Source organism: Ovis aries, chromosome 5 (assembly GCF_016772045.2).
Source record: "Ovis aries strain OAR_USU_Benz2616 breed Rambouillet chromosome 5, ARS-UI_Ramb_v3.0, whole genome shotgun sequence".
Lineage (NCBI taxonomy): Eukaryota > Metazoa > Chordata > Mammalia > Artiodactyla > Bovidae > Ovis > Ovis aries.
The window spans coordinates 51,435,847-51,454,569 of record NC_056058.1 but is presented as its reverse complement, the minus strand read 5'-3'; positions in this window follow the sequence as shown (position 1 = coordinate 51,454,569).

Here is an 18,723-nt window from a genome sequence, read left to right as displayed (position 1 = left end):
TCCTTTGGTAACTCTAAGTGTACTTCTACGTCTGTATGTTTCTGGTTTTTGACTGTGCTGGGTCTTCCCTGTGGTATGCGTGGGCTCTTCACTGTGGCATGCAGCTTTAGTTGTCTAATGGCATGAGGGATCTTAGTTCCCTGATCTGGGATAGAAGCCAAGTCCCCTGCATTGGAAGGTAGATTCTCAACCACTAGACCACCAAGGAAGTCCTCATTTGTGTCATATTTTAAACTGCACATATAAGTGATATCATATGGTATTTGTCTTTTTCTTTATGACTTACTTCACTTAGTATGATAAATTCTGCATCCATCCATGTTGCTGCAAATGGCATTATTTTGTTCTTTTTATGGCTAAGTAGTATTCCATTGTGTATATATACATCTTCTTTATTCATTCATCTGTTGATAAACACAGGTTCCTTCCATGTCTTAGCTGCTGTTCACAGTGCTGCTATAAACACTGAAGTCCAAATATCTTCTCAAATTAGAGTTTTTCTGGATATATGCTCAGGAATCGGATTGTAGATCATTTAGCAACTCTATTTTTCGTTTTTTGAGGAACCTTCATAGTGTTTTCCATAGTTGCTGCACCAGGTGCACCAATCTACATTCCTACCAACAATGCAGGAGGGCTCCTTTTTGCCGCACCATCTCCAGCATTTGTTATTTGTAGGCTTCTTAATGATGGACATCCTGAATGATGTGAGGTGGTACCTCACTGCAGTTTTCATTTGCATTTCTCTAATAATCAGTGATGTTGAGCATCTTTTCATGTACCCGCTGGCCATCTGTATGTCTTCTTTGGGGAAATGTCTATTTAAGTCTTCTACCCACCCACTTTTTTGATTGGGTTGTTTTATTGTTGTTGTTATAATTATTGAGTTGTATGAACTGTTTGTATATTTTAGAAATTAAGCCCTTTCAGTTGCATCATTTGTAAATGCTTTCTCCTAGTTCATAGGTTGCATTTTCATTTTGTTTATAGTTTCCTTTGCTGTGCAAAAGCTTATATATTTAATTATATTTTAATTTTTGCTTTTATTTCTATTGCCTTGAAAGACTCACCTCCTACAATTTATATCAGAGAATGTTTTGCCTATGTTCTCTTCCAGGAGTTTTATTATGTCTTATATTTAAGTCTTTAAGTCATTTTGAGTTTATTTTTGTGTGTAGTATGAAGATGTATTCTAACTTCATTGATTCACATGCAGCTGTCCAGCTTTCCCAACATCATCTGCTGAAGAGACTTTTTCCCATTGTAAATTCTTGCCTCCTTTCTTGAGGATTAACTGACCCTAGGTGTGTGGGTTGGGTTTATTTCTGGCTCTCTGCTCTATTCCATTGATCCATGTATTTGTTTCAGTGTCAATACCAGGTGGTTTTGATTACTATAGCTTTATAGTATTGTCTGAAGTCTGAGAGTGTTATGCCTCCAGCTTGGTATTTTCTCTTCAAAATTGCTTAGGCAATTCTGGGTCTTTTACAGTTCCATATAAATTTTAGGATTCTTTGTTCTAGTTCTATGTAAAATGTCATGGGTAAATGTACAAGGATTGCATTAGATCTGTAGATTGCTTTGGGTAGTATGACCATTTTAACAATGTTAATTCCTCTAATCTAAGACTATGGGATCTCTTCCTTTTCTTTGAATCATCTTCTGTATCCTTTATCAGTGTTTTATAGTTCTCAGAATATAAATCTTTCACCTCTTTGGTCAAGTTTATAAGAATGTTTTCTTAAGCATTTATGATAAAAATAATATCTGATTTACAGAGCAGGATTGAATATTAAATAAGAAACAATATTTAAGAAAAACAATAATCCATTAATAAAAATAAACTTATTCAAAAGCTGAGATGATACCAGAAAACCCGTAAAAATACAATTTCACTACAGCCTCAGGGTTATTCGGGTCAATAAAAGTAATTGGCCTATTTCTTACCATTGTTGCTGCTAAAATGACAAACTGAATCAGCTTACTTATGAAAAATAACTTAAATTGAAGTAGCCCCCATACATTTGCTATCTTTCTTGCCTCTGGATCTTCCCATACATGTGTATACTTTAAATGTACCTCAGCACATTAGAGGTCCTGAGAAGCCCTGAAGTAAATAATACTGTGAGATTTTGCCTAACCCACTATTTCCCATATTTCTTGGAACACAGAATCCTGTTTTTTTCCCCCAATGTTACATCCCACATAGTGCTCTAGGAAATACATTCAGAAAATGAACAATATCATAAACAATGGAATAGGAGCATAAGGAGAAAGGGTTAATTGCTAGTCTTTTGGTTGCCATTTCAGTGGTTGCAAAATAGAAATTTTGTCATGGGGAATAAATAAACTTTCTAAAGCAATTAGAAAGCTATCATATCCAACTTTAAAACCTTATTAATGGATGGACTTTTCTTCCACAGGAATTCACATTCTGTTAGATGACTCTGGTTTTGAGGTGATGTTGTGGTTTTTAGTGGGTTCCTGGGTCTATTGAAGGTGGCACTGTTGGGGCAGAGGAGGGCAATATTTCAAGAGAGAAAATTACTCCATCACCTTTTTCTAGGGAGAAGCCAGTAGGAAAAATCAATACTAAGCACAGAGGAAAGAGGATATAATATCTGCTCTTTCTGCAACAGTGGATGATGGCAGATTTCTTTCATTTTCTTCCTTACTTCCCTTTGTATTTCTTTTCCAGAATTTCCCACTGTTATAGTTCTATTACCCAAAACCCATGTATAGAAAATTTTTACTTATAAAACTTGTGGCTGTAATACTCTCAAATTAAAATACTAGCATGTTTCCATGTACAAACTAGACATTTTTAAAAGGTTGTTTTGTCTAAAAAAGTAACAGTGTGAACTACCCCTCTGCTTTCCAAAGCTGGCCTGATGACCTGGGCCTGCCTAGAAAGAAGTTTTCTGTGTTCTGTCATGAAATGAAAAAAAAAAAAGTGACTGTGTAATGAATTTTTTATGAAGCTACATGTATTCCATTTAAATAAGTGCTGTTTAAGGTATGTCCTTCCCACATATTTGGTATTGGTATACTCATTTTTTTTAATGAAAAGCAAAAATAGTAGCTGTAGTCTTTTTAAACATCCTTTGGCAAATTAAAATTTGGAAATCTTATGTCCCACCAGCCACAGGATACTGACCTCTGGACTAATCAAATGAAAGAGTGAGTGACTAAACACAGAATAAAACTAGAAATTTCAGAGACGTAGGTCCCAATCCTTCCTTGTCACTGAGTGACCACGACCTCAGAAAACCCAGACTGAAACACTGGAACAACCTGTTTCCATAGCTATAAGTTGGCAAGAGCAATTGGAATCTATTTTTTAGGGCTATTGTTACTGATAAAGTATTATAAATGACAAGGAGGAAAGGGTCAAATAATATATCCATATGTATAAAAGAGAAAATAGTAGACAGATCAACTAAATTGTTTTAAAAGATTTAATTTCCTACTGTTTTCATCTTTTTAATTGAAAAAATAAAATCAGAAGTCCCACTGAACACCATTGAATTATCTTTGAACTGAGCTATTTATGGAGTCATAGAACCATGGAGCTTTAGAGCGAAAAGAGATTATGGAAAACATCCAGTGCAATCACACTGCTTTAAAGGCAAAGAAACTGAATACTAGAGAATAAAGATACTTCCCAAAGGTCACTTATTTAAAGAATGAAAACAGTCTAATAATAAAAGATACCTTCTGAAACCTGAATAAGAAATAAGATCTCATAAGAAAGAAACATGGGGTTTCCATCCCTAGATTGTAATACTGGCTTTGACACATAGATTTGAATCTGTTACTTAACTGAGACCCAATGTCTTCATCTTTTAAATAGCATTGATAATTAATATCTCATAAAAGTATAGTTAACAAATGAAATAATATACACAGTACACTGAAGGGGCACACAATGAATGCTCAATAAATTATAACTTGAATTTCTATTATGTGAACTTTAAAAACCTCACAATTTACCCAACCTGCTTAAAAATATTCAATTTGTGGGTTTTAAATGAGCTAAGTAAGAAATAAGACCTAAATATTTGATGTCCTACCAAAAATATTTTTATCTTTATTAGTTCAGATAGTTCCCTTCAATTTCTATTCATAGCATTCTTGAAAGACAATGTAGGGCTTTTTCAAACTTGAAATCACCAACTGACATACTTTCACTTTAGGATGGAATTTGCTTGACACCACTTAAAACAAGTTTGTCACTGAAATATCCCAAAGATTATTCAACTATGCACTTAGCACCTCAAAGCTTATAATTTTCTTTCTTATCTAAAAAAATTTTATGAAGATAAGGATTGTAGTACTTAAAATATAGTTAAGAATGTCTTCAAATCATCTTTTTCAAAGTCATGCCGAAAGCAAAATCTTGAACACTGGACAGATATGGGTTTTAATGGAAGTCCTGCCACTTGCTGACTGTGTGACCTTGGACAGTGAGGTAGTTCATCCAAACCTCAAGAGTTTTAAGTGCAAAATGGGGTTAATAATGGTATCAACCTCAAGGAATTTTGTGAAGATTAAATGTTAGGATGCATATTAAAAGCTTACTTAGACCAGTGTCTGCGCTGTATTAAGTGTTCTCCAAAAAATTTTAGCTAAATTAAATGGTAACTAGGAAAATCCCAGGGACGGAGGAGCCTGGTAGGCTGCAGTCCATGGGGTCGCTAACAGTCAGACACGACTGAGTGACTTCACTTTCACTTTTCACTTTCATGCACTGGAGAAGGAATGGCAACCCACTCCAGTGTTCTTGCCTGGAGAATCCCAGGGACAGGGGAGCCTGGTGGGCTGCCGTCTCTGGGGTCGCACAGAGTCAGACACGACTGAAGCGACTTAGCAGCAGCAGCAGCAGGGACTTCCCTGGTGGTCCAGTGGCTAAGACTTCGCACTCCCAAGGCCAGCATTCAATCTCTGATCAGGACACTAGACCCCACATCCCTCAAGTAAGACCTGCTGTAGCCAAACAAATAGATAAATATTAAAAATTAAATGGTTACTAACCTCTTTGTTGGAAGATGAACTTTGATAAGTCTCATTTTTATAATCTTCTGTTTCTTCTGGCAGATGTTAGATAAAATTGTAAAGGAACTGATTTTTCAGCCTACTCCTATAAACTGTTGAGGGCAGATGCTCACAGAAGATGGAACTGGAGGTAGGCTTCCTCCCTTGTTCTAACAAGAGCCTCAAGTTCAATTCAGGACTCTAAAAAGAAATAGATGTGCTGGTTACTTTGGAACCATCAGGATCTTAGAGTTTAGAGAAGCTTCCCTGCTGTCCTAGTGGAAAATAGTCCCCAAAGTTACTCTTTACTGTTACTCTGCATCTCAGACCCCTGATTGTTTCCTTCAGTGTAGACATAACAATTTGAAGCTATTTTGTTTATTTGTTGACCCCACACACATTATCTCCCTCTCTTCCACTCCTACCGCCTCTGCTAGAATGTAAGCTCTTTGTTGGCATAGACAGTGCTGGGACTCAGTGGTTCACAGCTGTAAATCCAGGGCCTAGAACAGTGCCTGTGTATTGTAAATTCCCAGTAACTATTTGAATGAATGAATGATTTTATGAATGGGAAGCCCCAGCAGGTGTTCAGGGCTTTAGATTTTCCTTAGAAGTGTAGAAACGAAGGTGAACTGATCTTGCAGTTACCACAAGATGAAAAGAGAACTAGTAAAATTCATGACCACATAGACTCAGTAATGAAGTCCAGAACTACATGGGACTCAGAATCCCTGCGGGGGGTTGGGGGGTTTGGGGTGGGGAACAAAGGAAATATATGGTAGCTGAGTGACCTCAAGCCAAAAAATTATACACACACACAGAGACACACACATGTACACATACAGAAAGACACTATCCACTGAGACTTAAGGTAAATTAGAACTTGGTAGGTTGTTTTTTATTTTAGGCACAATAATCTTGCTTCACTTGACCTCTGGGTCACCACCCACTCACTGCCTCTTGGATCTCCTTTCTCATTGGTCCCTCCACCTTGGCCTCCTTTGCTGATTCCTCCTCATTTTCCCAAATTCTGAACACCAGACCATTCCAAGTTGGTCCTCAAACCTCTATTCCTTACACACTTTCTAGATGACCCCTACCTGCCTTATGTCTGCAAATACCATCTGTAGGCTAAAACCTCCCTTCTGAACTCCAGACAGGTATGTATAACTCAGCTGTTCAGTATTCCCCCCTTGTACAACTAACAGACATAAACTGAAAAAGGGACCAGACCTGAACTCCTGATTTTTTCCCCTAAACCTGCTCCTCCTAATTGCAAATCCATTCTTGCTGTTGTTCAAGCCCAATCCTTGGAATTATTCTTTTTTTTCCCTCTCTACAATCCACGTCCAATTACCGGCAAATTCTTTTGGCTGAGTCTTTGATATACACCTATAATCTGACTACTTTTCTGCCTCCTGGCTACCACCCTGCTCCAGGACACCAGCATCTTTTGCCTAGAATGACAACAGTTCTAAAACTAGTCTCTTGGCTTCTGCCCATGCTGCCTATATGTAGTTAAAGCCTCCTCCAAGCAGCCAGAGTGATCCTATCAGAGTATAAAGTTTCATCAATAATCTCCTCTAATCAAAACTCTCCAACAATTTTCCATCTTACCAACGTAAAAGCAAAAGCATGATCTGACCCAGAATACCTCTTCTCATCTTATTTCCATCTTTTCCCCACAATTCACTTTGCTACAACTGGTTGACAATCTGAATGGATTTCAGATTAATTTAAAAGTATTAGTCTGAAAATTCAGGAAAAGGTTTAAAATATCTGACTATAAGTAAATAAACTGTTTAAGTTAGAGAAATATCTGATTTTTCTTATTTGCCATTCCCTGATCCCATGGTATCAAATCAGCATAAATATTAATATTTTAGGGTCTTTAGTATTTGCCTGGAGTTAATCTTTTGGGCCAGAAAATGCAAATTAGATTACCTCCAAGTCTCTACTGATAACCCTTGATCTCGGTCTTGGATAGCATATCCTCTAGCTTTACTATTCTATGGAGTGCTTTTTTCACACTATAAAAGTACCAAGACTAATATACCTGCTCCACTTAAAACATAGTTCTTCAGCAGACATGAAATCCTACTGTGTTTCGGGTAGTGGGTAGGCACTGAGGAATCAAGGATGAACAAGACATGCCCATATCTTCAAGGAACTCACACAGGAGTCCAGGTTGCAGCAAGAGGATCTGATGTTAATAGTGTAATGATGGAGGGACGGCCACCGTGCTATGGAAGCCAGCTAGAGGGCACCCAGATCTGTCTAAAGAGGGTTGACAAGGTTTACTAGAGGATATGATATCTCACTGGAAGCATAAATGATGTACAGAAATGGGAGTACAGGGTATTCCAGATAGGAAGTCGAGCATGAGCAAAGCCATGAATCTGGGTGCTGGTGTGTGAGAAATAACAAACATTCAAGCCAAACCATGTTCAAGATGAGACTGGAAAGAGAGGCAGGGAGCAGACACAGGGAACTTTATTTGGCATTGTAAGGAGTATGAGCTTTGTTCACAGGCAACAGAGAGTCACTGAAGAGGGGAGTGTGATGCTATATGGACACATTTAGAGGCAGACAGATGAGTAGGGAGGCTATGGCAGCATCTAAGTAGAAGGTGCTACAAGTCTGAATTAGGACAGGAGGAGTGGAGATGGAGGAGACAAATAGAAGAAATATTGAGTTAAAATTAGTAGAACTAAGTGTGAAGGAATCCAAAATCACTGCAGATGGTGATTGCAGCCATGAAATTAAAAGGTGCTTAATCCTTGGAAGAAAAGTTATGACCAACCTAGACAGCACATTAAAAAGCAGAGATATTACTTTGCCAACAAAGGTCCGTCTAGTCAAGGCTACGGTTTTTCCAGTAGTCATGTATGGATGTGAGAGTTGGACTATAAAGAAAGCTGAATAGTAGTGGTGAAAGTGGACACCCTTGTCTTGTTCCTGACTTGAAAGCATTTCCCCTAAAGTCAGGAACAAGACAAGGGTGTCCACTTTCACTGCTACTATTCAACATAGTTCTGGAAGTTTTGGCCACAGCAATCAGAGCAGAAAAAGAAATAAAAGGAATCCAAATTGGAAAAGAAGAAGTAAAACTCTCACTGTTTGCAGATGACATGATCCTCTACATGGAAAACCCTAAAGACTCCACCAGAAAATTACTAGAGCTAATCAATGAATATAGTAAAGTTGCAGGATATAAAATCAACACACAGAAATCCCTTGCATTCCTATACACGAATAATGAGAAAGTAGAAAAAGAAATTAAGGAAACAATTCCATTCACCATTGCAACGAAAAGAATAAAATACTTAGGAATATATCTACCTAAAGAAACTAAAGACCTATATATAGAAAACTATAAAACACTGATGAAAGAAATCAAAGAGGACACTAATAGATGGAGAAATATACCATGTTCATGGATCGGAAGAATCAATATAGTGAAAATGAGTATACTACCCAAAGCAATTTACAAATTCAATGCAATCCCTATCAACTACCAGCCACATTTTTCACAGAACAAGAACAAATAATTTCAAGATTTGTATGGAAATACAAAAAACCTCGAATAGCCAAAGCAATCTTGAGAAAGAAGAATGAAACTGGAGGAATCAACTTGCCTGACTTCAGGCTCTACTACAAAGCCACAGTCATCAAGACAGTATGGTACTGGCACAAAGACAGACATATAGATCAATGGAACAAAATAGAAAGCCCAGAGATAAATCCACACACCTATGGACACCTTATCTTTGACAAGGAGGCAAGAATATACAATGGAGTAAAGACAATCTCTTTAACAAGTGGTGCTGGGAAAACTGGTCAACCACTTGTAAAAGAATGAAACTAGATCACTTCCTAACACCGCACACAAAAATAAACTCAAAATGGATTAAAGATCTAAATGTAAGATCAGAAACTATAAAACTCCTAGAGGAGAACATAGGCAAAACACTCTCAGACATAAATCACAGCAGGATCCTCTATGATCCACCTCCCAGAATTCTGGAAATAAAAGCAAAAATAAACAAATGGGATCTAATTAAAATTAAAAGCTTCTGCACAACAAAGGAAAATATAAGCAAGGTGAAAAGACAGCCTTCTGAATGGGAGAAAATCATAGCAAATGAAGCAACTGACAAACAACTAATCTCAAAAATATACAAGCAACTTCTGCAGCTCAATTCCAGAAAATAAACGACCCAATCAAAAAATGGGCCAAAGAACTAAATAGACATTTCTGCAAAGAAGACATACGGATGGCTAACAAACACATGAAAAGATGCTCAACATCACTCATTATTAGAGAAATGCAAATCAAAACCACAATGAGGTACCACCTCACACCAGTCAGAATGGCTGCGATCCAAAAATCTGCAAGCAATAAATGCTGGAGAGGGTGTGGAGAAAAGGGAACCCTCCTACACTGTTGGTGGGAATGCAAACTAGTACAGCCACTATGGAGAACAGTGTGGAGATTCCTTAAAAAATTGCAAATAGAACTACCTTATGACCCAGCAATCCCACTGCTGGGCATACACACCGAGGAAACCAGAATTGAAAGAGACACATGTACCCCAATGTTCATCGCAGCACTGTTTATAATAGCCAGGACATGGAAACAACCTAGATGTCCATCAGCAGATGAATGGATAAGAAAGCTGTGGTACATACACACAATGGAGTATTACTCAGCTGTTAAAAAGAATTCATTTGAATCAGTTCTGATGAGATGGATGAAACTGGAGCCGATTATACAGAGTGAAGTAAGCCAGAAAGAAAAACACCAATACAGTATACTAACACATATATATGGAATTTAGGAAGATGGCAATGACGACCCTGTATGCAAGACAGGGAAAGAGACACAGATGTGTATAACGGACTTTTGGACTCAGAGGGAGAGGGAGAGGGTGGGATGATTTGGGAGAATGACAGTCTAACATGTATACTATCATGTAAGAATTGAATCGCCAGTCTATGTCTGACGCAAGATGCAGCAAGCTTGGGGCTGGTGCATGGGGATGACCCAGAGAGATGTTATGGAGAGGGAGGTGGGAGGGGGGGTTCATGTTTGGGAATGCATGTAAGAATTAAAGATTTTAAAATTTAAAAAATAAAAAACTAAAAAAAAAAAAAAAAAGAAAAAGAAAGCTGAGCACAGAATTGATGCTTTTGAACTGTGGTGTTGGAGAAGACTCTTGAGAGTCCCTTGGACTGTGAGGAGATCCAACCAGTCCATCCTAAAGGAGATCAGTCCTGGGTGTTCATTGGAAGAACTGATGTTGAAGCTGAAACCCCAATACCTTGGCCACCTGATGCAAAGAGCTGACTCATTGGAAAAGACCATGATGCTTGGAAAGATTAAGGGCAGGAGGAGAATGGGACGACAGAGGATGAGATGGTTGGATGGCATCACTGACTCAACGGACATGGGTTTGGGTGGACTCCAGGAGTTGGTGATAGACAGGGAGGCCTGGTGTGCTGCAGTTCATGGGGTAGCAAATAGTTGGACATGACTGAGCGACAGAACTGAACTGAACTGAGTGTGAAGGAGCCAAGAAGGAGGCGGCAAGCATAAACCTGAGGTTTCTATCCCTGAGGGTATTACCAAGTACAAGTAGTAACAGGATCAGGCAGGAAGAAGATTTCATTGTGATGTATGTTGAACTTGCAACATTAAGGGAAGCATTCATTCATTTATTCATTGATCAAGAATTCTTTATAAAGTACCTACCACGTGAATGTCCAAGTGTGAATCTGAAAGGAGAGGTCTGGACTTAGAGGAGATTGGGTGTCATTAGCTTGTGGGATGATCAGGAATTAACCTTCAAGGATGGTTGGTACTGTACCTGGCACAAAGGATGCTGTCCTTGGGAATCTGTTGAAAAGCATGAATGAAGAGCTAGTCTGTGAGAGTCTGTAAGAAGAGAAGAGCTGGGAATCATTGATGAAGCTCTAGAAAATACCAGAGTTTGGGCCTGGATAAAGGATACAGAAATGGAAAAGTCAGAGATGTGGAGGACTAGAAGGGTATGGTGTCATGGAAATAAAGTGAGGTAGACATAGGACCCAAGTACACACACATTATCAGGTATTAGAAGGACTTCATGCATTCCCAAACATGAATGAATTAAAGATTTTAAAATTTAAAAAATAAAAAACTAAAATAAATAAATAAATAAATAAAAAGAAGGACTTCATGAATTATTTATAAGTTGAAGGTGAAACCTGTCTTGAGACATATCTAAATAAGAATGAGCATTTCTTGTCTTCTAGAGTTTTGTCACTTTATAATCCAAGGGCTACTGGGCAGTAGTTGCATTTCCAATCACCAAATTTAATCACCAAGTTTATGCTATTCTGTGCTTTTGCTTTAAATCACTTTGGATAGTGTTTTTCCCCATTTGTGACGATTAGTTTCTGTCCTTGGTGTTAACTCCCTCAGTCTCTCAGTTGTGTCCAACTCTTTGTGACCCCATGGACTGCAGCACGCCAGGCCCTCCCTGTCCATCACCAACTCCCAGAGTTTACTCAAACTCATGTCCATTGAGTCGATGATGCCATCCAACCATCTCATTCTCTGTCGTCCCCTTCTCCTCCTGCCTTCAATCTTTCCCAGCATCAGGGCCTTTTCAAATGAGTCAGTTCTTCACATCAGGTGGCCAAAGTATTGGAGTTTCATTTTCAGCATCAGTCCTTCCAATGAATATTCAGGACTGATTTCCTTTGGGATGGACTGGTTGGATCTCCATGCTGCCCAAGGGACTGGCAAGAGTGTTCTCTAACATCACAGTTCAAAAGTATCAATTTTTCGGTGCTCAGCTTTCTTTATAGTTCAACTCTCACATCCATACATGACCACTGGAAAAACCATAGCTTTGGCTAGATGGACCTTTGTTGGCAAAATAATATCTCTGCTTTTTAGTATGCTGTCTAGGTTGGTCATAACTTTTCTTCCAAGGAGCAAGCATCTTTTAATTTCATGGCTGTAATCACCATCTGTAGTGATTTTGGAGCCCCCCAAAATAAAGTCTGACACTGTTTCCACTGTTTCCCCATCTATTTGCTATGAAGTGATGGAACCAGATGCCATGATCTTAGTTTTCTGAATGTTGAGTTTTAAGCCAACTTTTTCACTCTCCTCATTCACTTTCATCAAGAGGCTCTTTAGTTCTTCTTCACTTTCTGCCATAAGGGTGGTATCATCTGCATTTCTGAGGTTATTGCTATTTCTCCCAGCAATCTTGATTCCAGCTTGTGCTTCATCCAGCCTGGTATTTTGCATGATGTACTCTGCATATTAGTTTAATAAGCAGGGTGACAGTATACAGCCTTGACGTACTCCTTTCCCAATTTGGAACCAGTCTGTTGTTCCATGCCCAGTTCTAACTGTTGCTTCCTGACCATGTGCATATAGGTTTCCCAAGAGGCAGGTCAGGTGGTCTGGTATTCCCATCTCTTGAAGAATTTTCCATAGTTTGTTGTGATCCACACAATCAAAGGCTTTGGCATAGCCAATAAAGCAGAAATAGATGTGTTTTTCTGGAACTCTCTTGCTTTTTCGATGATCCAGCAGATGTTGGCAATCCGATCTCTGGTTCCTCTGCCTTTTCTAAATCCAGCTTGAACATCTGGAAGTTCATGGTTCACATACTGCTGAAGCCTGGCTTGGAGAATTTTAAGCATTACTTTACTAGCGTGTGAGATAAGTGCAATTATGTGGTAGTTTGAGCATTCTTTGGCATTGCCTTTCCTTGGGATTGGAATGAAAACTGACCTTTTCCAGTCCTGTGGCCACTGCTGAGTTTTCCAAACTTGCTGGCATATTGAGTGCAGCACTTTCACAGCATCATCTTTTAGGATTTGAAATAGCTCAATTGGAATTCCATCACCTCCACTAGCTTTGCTCGTAGTGATGCTTCCTAAGGACTGCTCGACTTCACACTCCAGGATGTCCTGCTCTAGGTGAATGATCATACCATCGTAATTATCTGGGTTGTGAAGATCTTTTTTGTCTAACTCTGATTTAAACCAGAGGATAAAATTCTGTCAGTATAAGAACAACTAAATATCTAAGACCATCATAATTATCTGGGTCGTGAAGATCTTTTTTGTCTAATGTTGATTTAAACCAGAGGATAAAGTTCTGTCAGTATGAGAACAACTGAATATCTAAGACCTGATGATAGCATTTAGTTAATAATATATTCATGTGCTGATGATAGATGGTAGCTTCCAACTCAATTTTATGTGAGTGTGTGGATTATAGGTTGTAGATGTCTGTCATCTGGTTTTTATTTTCGTTTTATTTTGTTTTGCCTACCCAGCATCGATACTGAGTTTTGATAAGGGTATCTCAGTTTCTCTTAGGGAACCCACTTCTTCCCCATATCTAGTCCAAGTAATCTGGTTGGAGCTGATTGCACCAGACTTCAAGGAGAGGGGATGTGACCCAGAGTTGATCAATAAAACACTGCAATCCCTGGGTTCAAAGGATGGGCACATGACCAATAAAAAGCAATGAGATAGGATCCTTAGACACGCTAGAGAAACTAGGCCAAATAAACTCTTTACTGAACTTAAAGCTGGATGGGGTATACTAGGAGCTGATCATGGGGAGGGCCAATACAGAGGAAAGAGGAACTGAGAGGTGAAGAAAGACCAAAAGTTACTAAGGACATTATTGGTGGTGGTCCAATGGTTAAGAATTTATCTGCCAATGCAGGCAACCTGGGTTTGATTCCTGCTCCAGGAAGATTCCACATGCCATAGGGCAACTAGGCCCATGCACTGCAACTACTTAAGCCTGCACGCCTACAGCCCATGCTCTGCAACAAGAGAAGCCAAGCCACCACCATGAAAAGCCCGCACACTACATCAAAGAGCAGCTCTCGCTCACTCCAAGTATAGAAAGCCCATGTGCAGCAACAAAGACCCAGTGCAGCCAAAAGTAAGTAAATCTTTAAAAAAAATTAAAGATGTTTGAAATCCTAGATCTGGGCATACCTAAGGCAATATCAATTATGTGAAGCAATAAATTCCCTTTTTAAACTCTGGCAACATTTTGTTAGCTTTCCCACCATTTGCAACCAAAAAGTCTACATGAGAGACAAAATTCCATCGCTCTTCTTTCTGCTTCATCCCCTGAAAATGGAGTCAACTGTCTAAAGTCAAAGTTACTTCCTTTGGCAAGTCATCCTGTGAACACAGCCCACACTATGCTCAGCATTCTCAGATCAGCCTCTTGTCACCTTCTGTATCAGCCTCATTCTCCATTTCTACTTTGTGTCCTAAAGCTCTATTCATCACCTGAACTCACTGAACTTGGAAAGTCCTAAGTCCTAAGATCCAGTAGACTGGAGCCCTCACTGTTCCCCATGGATACATCCTGTTTACTGTATTCACCTACAGCAGGCTGTTTCTACTCTGCCAATTGTTTGCTTTAATAAGTAAAGGCAGGACTGGATGGAAGCCACTTCTGTCCCCCGGCTTGCGAAGCCCACTGCCAAATGGCTGGCTCTGGCCACCACCCAACACCACCCAGTACACTTTGTTCAAGCTCAAATCTTCTTATCCCAAATGTTGTACCTATTGCTTTTTTTCTTCTCTCTCCAGATGACAAGTTTACCCTGATGTTATCCCCAACTCTGTCATCTCGATTGTTGTCGTGACATCAAAGACCTTTGCCATTTTCCCTCAGGGATCTTAGGAATTTCTGGGAAGTCATACCTTAGAAGACTAGAAGAATTTAGCTTCCAAACACTATTTCACAACTACCAAGATGACACTCTCTGTCCTCAAATAAGGTGGTTTCCCTTTTTCCTGCCTCTAAACAGGCAAGGTATCTATTTGGAAACACCTGCCAAGAGAGGAAAATAATTTATTTCAGAACTATACAAGAGGATACGAGTTCTTCCTTTGGCATTTTCCTGAAACACAGGGAACAACAGAGGGACCAATGCTTCTCTGAGTGCAGATGATGAGGTGACCTCCTTCTGCTTTAATTATCTTTCTCTCATTCACTACATATGAACTCAGTAGGCTTCTATGTTCTTGTCAAGCCCCAGAGAACTGCACTGTAACCATTCAATACAAATTCAATGAATATTTAATTGAGCATCCATTACGTGCCAGGAACTGTACTAGGTAAGGGGTATACAAAAGAGAAGAGGACAGGCTTCATTTAACTCCTACTCTACTGAAGGTCAAAAAGAGGTAGCAAATAAACATAAGACATAAAGGAACAAAACGACAGACAGTGCTATCTGATGCCTATCATCAGACAGTGAGAAGTGCTATCAAGAAAATATAAGGGGCTAATATAGTTAGGGAACTATTTCAGATAGAGTGATCAGAGAAGGCTGTTCTAAGGAGGTAATATCTGAGTTAAAACCCAAATGAAGTGAAGGTACAAATCACATGAAGACCTTGGAGAGGAGTATTCCAGACAGAAGTTCAGCACATGCAAAGGCCCTGAGCTTGGAGCAAGCTTGCTACATTACAGCTGGGGTAGGTAAAATGTGGTCTGGGGATCAAATCTGGCCTGCCTTCTTTATTTGTACACTCCAAAAGCTAAGAATGGCTTTTACATTTTTAAATAGTTGGGAAAAATGTTTCATGATGCATGAAAATTATATGAAATTAGAATTTCGGTGATCATAAATAAAAATTTCTTGGAACACATATATCAATCGTTTAAATATTTCCCATGGCTGGTTTCATGTGTCACTGGCAAAGCCAAATAGTTGCAAAAGAGATTGTGTGACCAGTAAAACTTAAAATATTTACTATCTGGCCCTTAACAAAACAGTTTACTGACCTCTATGTTGTAGGAACAGGAAGAAATATCTTCCCAGGCTTGAAAGAACCTTGAATTTCTTTAATTATTTCTGACCCCTTTGACTGTAAATAACAGAAAACCTGTTTCCAATTGATTTATGTGATTTTCAGGACTTTTCCCCACAAGCGATAGAATCTATGTTATCTCTTTTTGAATCTGGGTGGGTTTTGTGCCTGCTTTGATCCATAGTACATGATAGAAACGATTCTGTGCCAGTCCAGTCTTGGGCCTAAAGAGACTGGCATCTTCTGCTTTCTGCCTCTTACAGCACTTTGAGAGCTCTGTGCTCCTTGTGAAAAGCCTGACTACCTTGGATGGCCATGCTGGAGAGTCCACATGGACATGTTCTGGCTGAAGTTATCAGTTGAACTTAAATGTCACCAGGGACATCCCTGGTGAGCCAGAGGTTAAGAACTGGCCTGCCAATCCAGGGGATACAGTTTCCATCCCTGGTCCAGAAAGATCCCACCTGCCAAGGAGCAACTATCCTGTGCACCACAACTACTAAGCCCATGTGCCTAGAGCTGGTGCTTCACAGCAGGAGAAGCCACCGCCTGCAACTAGAAAGCGAGCCCCCACTCACTGCAACTAGAGGAACTGCACGTGTAGCAGCAAAGACCCAGTACAGCCAAAAATTAATTAATTAAAAAACAAACAAAAAACCTTCAAGCCATTACCACCAAGATGCCGAGTACAAGGAAGCCATCCTGGGCTTTTCAGTCCAGGCCATCAGTCAGCTGAATAACACTGAGTGACTTCCTTGTTGAGTTCTGCTTGGCTTCCTGGCCCACAAACTTGTGAAATATAATAAAACGGATGCTGTTGCAAGCCATTCCATTTTGGGATAACTGTTTCATAACAATAGACAATCAAAATGAACAGCACAGAAATCTTATTATCTCACATAATATGAAGTTCAGGGGTAGATTACAGGCTATCCACAACATATCCTGATACTGCTTTCCTGAAATCCCTTGACGTCTGCTCTCTGCTTTGCGTTTTTGTTGTTGTTGTTGTTAGACTGGCAGATGGCTATAGCAGGTCTCCTTCAAACCTGACAATGTCCAGAGAAAAAAGAAAGATTGTTCTTAGAAGAAAGAATACATAGACTGATCAGGATTTACCCTGGAATTAGAGATGGAGTCTCCTTCTCTGAATCACTGGGGAGGAGATGGACACAATCAAAACTGATGGAAGAAAGGTAGGAAGGAAGAAAGTGGATACTAGGTGAGCAATTCATTGTGTTCAAGGTATCTTTCCTCTTTCCGTCATTCATTTATGCACTCACTCAGAATATTTTAGGTTGAATCACATGGATGTTTTTTAATAAGTCAAACATAGTCAAATAATAATAATTTCAAATGATTAAACCTAATATTTATCAAATCTATACTATAGTGGTAGACATAGAATTAGATGCTAGAGCTATTGAAATTAAATAATGCTAAGTTTAAGGAAGGGAACGAACAGGACCAGCTATATGATCATCAGAACTTAGTCAAAATGATAATGGAGAGTGCTTTGTTCAAAGATTATGAAGAACTGCAAGATGACAACAGCAGAGCATCCAGCCAACCGAGCTTAGTCCTCCGAAGTACAGGGCCTGTGAGCTGCTCAAGCTGCATGCCCAAGAAACTGGCCCTGGGGAAGAACAGGTGTCCACAAGATAGAACAGCAGGGGGCCTCATGAGATTCGGGGGCCTGGAAGGAGGATGATATTTCAGCAAGGGTCTGAAGGATGGATGGGAGTAGCCAGGTGAGAAGTGGAGGCATGCAGCTTCCCAGCAAAAGAACAGCATTCCCCCTTCTCCTCCATGCTCCAAGCTGGTTAAGAGACTTGGTGTGGCCTGTCATCAGTTGTGATGAAACAGAAAGATAAAGGTAACAGATCCTTTTCCTGTCTGTGTCAGCTCAGGCCTTTTTCCCGACCCTTTCTACACTCCAGATCTTAGCCCTTGGGTAATCTATCCATATAATCTGATCCTCCCCCTTCAGCACTATAGATGGTCAGGACAGCCTCAGAGGGCCCCCAGCCTCCTCTCCAAAGGGCAATTGCAAGTGCTTTCTGGGACAATGGCCTAACCTCCTAATCCACTTGGCCCAGGCTCGTCATAACCAAGGAAGAATTCTCCGCCCTCACCTTCTCCAAACCACAAACTACGTAGACAGCTAACACTAACTGGACCTCAAAAAACTTGATTATCAAACCTGAATCCTTTTCCTAAAATCACATTCTTCCATTTTTAGTTCTATAATGTTCTTTTTCTATATTGGAGCCTGTGGAGATTTGGTGTAATGGGCCTCCAAGTTAGTTGTAAACAGCATCAGATGAGAAGCTTATTAAAAATACAGAGGTACCAGCCCCATGCCAAACCCAGCTCCTCTATTTTTAACAAGTTCCACAGGTAAGTAATCCTGATGCACTGCCAGGCCTCTGAACCACTGCTTTGGCAAGCTGGACAGAATAAGGGAGAACTCCCCATTTGGCTCTTAGGAGTCAGAATGTTTCATTCCTGCTGTTCACTGTGACCCCTCAGGAAAACTACCTCCATTCAGTGACTCCATTTCCCCGACAAAGTACTGGTGATTCTTCCATTACTTCTCGTCCCCAGCAGCTCTCTCGATCATGAAATTCTTATTGCCTTTCTATTATCTACACCCCCTGGAGGTGGCAGGACTCCTCTCCCACTCTCCCACTGCAGGTAGGCTTGATAGGAATATCAATCAAGGAGCTCTGATGTCCCCCCTGCTGACTTGTAGGCACAAGACCCAAGTTTGGCCAACCAGACTTTCTCTCCCAGGAAATAAAATCGTGGGACAAATGAAGC